The following is a 5,776-nucleotide window of genomic DNA, read 5'->3' on the forward strand; positions in this document are numbered from 1 at the left end:
ACGAAGACAACGATGGATATTATCGTGCCGTCGCTCCTACGACCGACATCGTGCGTCGCACCACCGATTTATTTCTCGACGTTGAGACGACAACGCGCCGACTTATCGATCGTGCGCGTTCTCTCTCTCTCTCTCTCTCTCTCTCTCTCTCTTTCTCTTTCTCTCTTTATCTAACAAAGTAGAACGCGACGCACCACCACCACCACCACCACCAACGCCGCGCATACTTCTTTTCTCTCGCTCTACTACGACGATGCGCTCGTACAATGCGTTCGAACGCGAGACCTGAGCGAGATCGAGCTCCATGCGATATAGTCGAGTAGGAAATAAGAAAAGCGTCGAACTGCGATTCGCTGATATTTATTGGTTTATAAGGAACGCTATTATTTATTCTACGTTCTTTATATGTAAAAGACGTAGTAGGCATGGGACAAGAGGACCGACCCACCGTCGTATCGTCGTATCCATCTTTTTCTTTTTCTTCCTCTCGTTTTCTTTATTGCGCACACGCTGTTTTTCTTTCTCGTCCTCTCTCTCTCTCTCTCTCTCTATCTTTCTGTTTCCGTCTCTGTCTTTCAGCGCGCACGCTCACGTATGGCTCCTCGCGTAAACACGAGCGCGCGCGCGCGCCTGCGTGTTGCGGGGACTCGTGGCAACCGTTCGGAAGAATCCCCGTAATCTTGATGCGTCTCTCTCTCTCTCTCTCTCGTCCTACCGTCCCCGTCGTACCCCTCTCCACCTCTTCGCAATCTATCGGCCGCTGTCCTCGTCTCGTCGAGCGTTCTCCTCCCTTTACCCCTTCTCCTCTATGGTAGCCGGAACGTTCCTCTCACCGCGCGTCTCGCATGCTCGGTCTCTCTCCCATTCTTTGTGTGCGTGTGCGAGCTCGACGTCCGACGACGTCTCGCCGCTCGATCGCTACTTCGTTGATGGTGCGCTGCGGGGAGAAGGGGAATGGCGGCGGTGGCGGCAGCGACGGCGACGGCGACGGCGGCAGCGACGGCGGTCGGCCGAGCGTCTAGTCATGTGACCTTCCCGTCAAAATAGTTGCGTACATGTGTGTGTGTCTCTTTCTCGTACGTGTTCCTCGCTCCGTATGTGCGCGCGCTCGCTCGCTCGACTCACAGGGGCACGCGCGTGCCGCGCCAACTCGACGAACTTCGGACACGCACCTTTCTTCCTACGATCCACTCTCCTTGTCTCCTCGCTCTCTCTTCCTATCGTGGTCGTGGTTGCGACTGCTCATTGTCAGGGACGCCCGAAGGTATCGACTGCTTATCCGACCGCTGCCGACTTTCTCTCCTTTCTTTACTTCTTTAACCTTACAATTGCGTTTTCTGGAACGCTGAGCTGCTGCTCGTATTTTTGACGTTCGTCGTTTGGTCGTATTTTATCGTTTTTTTCAATTCCTTTTATCCTTCCTTGCCCATCGAAGGATTTATTTATCCATACAAAAAATTTATTGACCCGCATCTAATATGCAGATTCTCCTGTTAAGTTTCGAGAGAGACTTCGAATTGAATTTACACCTTACCGATTTCCTTTATTACCGACCGCGGTTAATGATCGACGTGGTTTCAGCTTTTTAGATATATACCTCGTTGGTAAAAGAGAAAAATCAATTACCGACGTATGGACATACCGACCGCATTGAATACCCCTCAAAATAGAATTACTTATCGATCGCACGAACCGACGTGTCTGTCACATTTTTATCGATCTACCTTTGCTACGTATCTCCTTATTGTATGTTATCCGCGCAATTTCTAACACGTAGATATGCGCCTATGACGAGACACAACCCTTCTTCGTGACCTCTATCCTGCAAGTTTATTACACACACACGCATATTTATTTTAATTATTTATAGTATTAATAAACTAAACTTTAACGATTACTCTTTGCTTTCCTAGTCAACAAAATTTGCTTGCGTGAAATTGAATTATCGATTACGGAAGATGATGCGTAGATTTTTGTGCTTGAAAGACTGCAACGCGATCCTTGATCTTTTCGCAATATACATTTTTTCCCCTGCCCTCGAGCATTGATATCGATTAAAAACACCCACTCGAAGAATATATCGTACAAAGATAAAAGACAGGAAAGGACGAACGTTGTAACAGAATTTATTACGTTTCTTGTTAGGGGATTATACATGTTTCGATAAACAGAGTAACTTTGATAAGGATTGGTATATTGATTTAAGCGCTCGGAAGGTGGCAGCGCGACAACTGTACGGTGTTCAAATACACTTCGTCTCGCGATGCCACCAATTGGATGGCTTTACGGACGTTTGTAGCAATCTCCTATTGACGTACTCTTTGTAACGTTTGAATCGAGTTAAAGCGCGTGAAATCGCAGACTGAAATATTTCGAAGAGGTATTGCACCAGCTCGTCTTTTTATCTTTTTCTTTCTTTCTTTTTTATTTCTTGAATATACACAGAGTCGTTTTGTCGTGACATTTATGTATCAATGATTAATGAAAGATCGACGAATACGAGGTCGAAATATCGCGCGTCTCGTCGATGTTCATTCTCGCGACGCGCGCGCAGTTTCGATTGCGTAAGTGACGGAAAAGAAACAAACAAAAGTGAAAGGATCGTTTGTTAATATCAAATGATTTTAACTGCTGCATATTGTTTGCCAATATTTTATGTTGAATATGCGCACACATATATATATATATATATATATTTGACGGGATTATATTTTTCAAATGAACATCGATCTGTTCGAATTTTCTCGGTTAATCGGAATGTTTGGCCACTTGTTGCACGCAGTATAAATAAAATGTGTAAACAATTGAATGTTGAAAGACAGAGAGAGAGAGAGAGAGAGAGAGAGAGAGAGAGAGAGAGAGAGAGAAAAAGAGAGTGTCGGTACGTAACGAAAGTATGATATAATGTACACGACATAACCTCGCTGGCGCTTCGCTCGATAACGTTATCCTTTTTATAGCTGCGCTTAAATCAGCGTCTATTTCATAATTAACAACCCCCTACGCGAATATCTGCCATTGAACCGCACACCGCGGAAGATTATATACATATATAATATATTTCGTAACAGAAAATAACTAACAGACAACTGTCATCGTATTTTATTTGTAATTTTTTAGATTTTTTTTTTTTTTGTTTTTGTTTTGTATTTTGCTTCCTCTCTCAAAGCGAGCTTAACTACAACTTATCTTTATCATTTAATTTTACACTTAGAGACACGTTCACATGTACGAGAGCCACTCCGTTTTTCCATTCGCATCGCCATCGGCACTCCCGCTATAATCTTGAATATATTTTAAAAGGCGATCTATCTCGAATCGATAATTCTCAACGATAAAAGCTCGCTCCCCGTATTTCTCTCATCCGTGAACATGATTAAAACTTACATCGAACTTACAATGAGAGTTAAAACTCGACGCAACAATTTTTGCGTCGCATATCGGACTTATTATAGTATAAGACTTTTTTTCCCATTTCTTTTCATTATAATAGGACATCGTCGGTACATCTAAAACAGAAATACGAGACGCCTTCGTAAAACGGTTCTTTACATGTTATACTTCGATCATTCTCGGCAGGACGAATCTACCGAGATTGATTTTATTTTTTCCCCGTGAGTTGTCATCGCGCAATACGTACACACATAAATCGTCAAGTCTTTTTAATATTTTTTATTTTCATTTTCTTTTTGTTTTTCTTCTTTTTTTTTTCTTTTTTTTTCTTTCATTTTTTTTTCTTTTTTCATTTTTGCTTTTTTCTTGCCACCTTGGAATATGACGAAGAGAATTGTTCAATTGTAACTTTATATGATGATGATAATGTGCCACGTGATGCCGTGCATAGTATAACGCTTTTTTCTCCATTATGCGCACGTTTTTATTAAGACGTACTAGCGCGCACCTATATATAGGTACATGTATCGAAGAAGAAGAAGAAGAAAAAAAAATGAAAAAAAAAGAAGAAAAAGAAAAAATAAGATATAAAAAAAATTAATAAAAAAGATAATTAGATCACAAGGAATATGTTAGAATATTGCGTAAATACAAACATACGCGAATGTGTTGTACGCAGCGCAAACGTTTTTTTAGAAATACAAAAGCTAAAAGCGCCTTATGTTATAATAATGATTTTTTTTTCTTTTTCTCTTGTTTTACTTCAATCCTCTTCTTCCTCGAGAAAAATTCCTTTCTTTCTTTCATATTTCAAAATTGTCCTGACGTTCCTTCGGCGAAAATCGAAAATCTTCATTTTTGCGAAGTAACAACTAAATATATATATACACGCAAATATGTATAAACATATATACATATACATATACACACACATATATATATATATATATAATATATGTATATACGTAGATGCAGAGAAAGAGAGACATGATATACATACATATATAAATAATACATATATATATAATATATATATATGGCACTTGAAGCAATTATTAATCGCGCGTTCTTCGAAGAAACGTGTTGTTAAACAGTCGTCGAGAAAGAGAGTCCGTAATACATATTAAAATTCGTAGATATGTGTGTGTATGCGCGTACGCTTATCGATAAGGAATGCTCTGTTTTGCATTACTACTACTTCCATTTCCACCGGTAATACTTTTTTGCTCAGGTATGTATGTATGCATGTATGCATGCATGTATGTATGTATGTATGTATGTATGTATGTATGTATGTATGTATGTATTTATGCGTGTATGTATGTACGTATGAGTATACATTGATTGTATTACGCTGCGTTCACGCCTTTATGCATATCGCCAAGTAGGGAGAGAGAGAGAGAGAGAAAAAGAGAGAAAGAAAAAGAGAGAGCGAGAGAGAGAGAGAGAGAGAGAGAGAGAGAGAAAGAGAAGAGAGAAGAACGACGTTTCGCTTCAAGGTCGATGACCTTTCTTTTCCGAGGTCTTCGACGAACACGAAATTTATTTAAACGAGCGCGTACGATGTACGTCTCGGTAAAGAGAATATTACCTGCGAATGAGAACGACAGAGTATATCCCCGATGCTCGTTTGTGTCTGTGTATGTATCTGTGTACGTGTGTATGCATTTGTATACGTGTTTGATACAAGTGATAAGATAAAATGCAAGATATAAGACGTATATTTATGTTTGCGTGTATGTCTCTTTTGGAAGCATGTCTTTTTATCTTGTCTACGTTAAATGTGTTTGTGTTCGTATTTGTGTGACTGCATCTGTGCGTTTCTCTTGTGTGTATTTTGTATGCTTTGATTTTGAACAATCTTCTTTTCATTCTTCCCTTTTCTACCTTTATCGGATTTCAATGGAGCGAGTTAAGTTACGAAAGTAAAAAAGAGAGATAGGAAGAAAGAAAGACCTCTAATGATTTCTTTCTAATCAGTTATATCCTTCTATTATGTTACATAAGTATTATATATATATATATATATATATATATATGAGATATCTTTCTAAGCAATATCGGAGATGTTTCTTCTTTCGAGTTACTTTTAGCACGTTTCCAATCTCTTTTTTTTTAAATGTACAAGACATTTCTAAATTTCATACAAAAAATTAATATAAATATATTCTGAAGATGTGTTAAATGATAACAAGAACAATGAAATATTAACAAGAAAGATAAAAGTATTTAAGTAGTAAAAAAAAAAAAAAAAAAAAAAAAAAGAATATGCTCTATAAAATTTTCAAGCTTATCTGTTGTGATAAAACTCCTTGGCTAAAAGTATAACCATAACTTTAAAAAAATATATTTTCCTTGAATTTGTAATCATTTCGACAAAAAA

The sequence above is a fragment of the Vespula pensylvanica genome, chromosome 7 (assembly GCF_014466175.1).
Source record: "Vespula pensylvanica isolate Volc-1 chromosome 7, ASM1446617v1, whole genome shotgun sequence".
NCBI classification, from domain to species: domain Eukaryota; kingdom Metazoa; phylum Arthropoda; class Insecta; order Hymenoptera; family Vespidae; genus Vespula; species Vespula pensylvanica.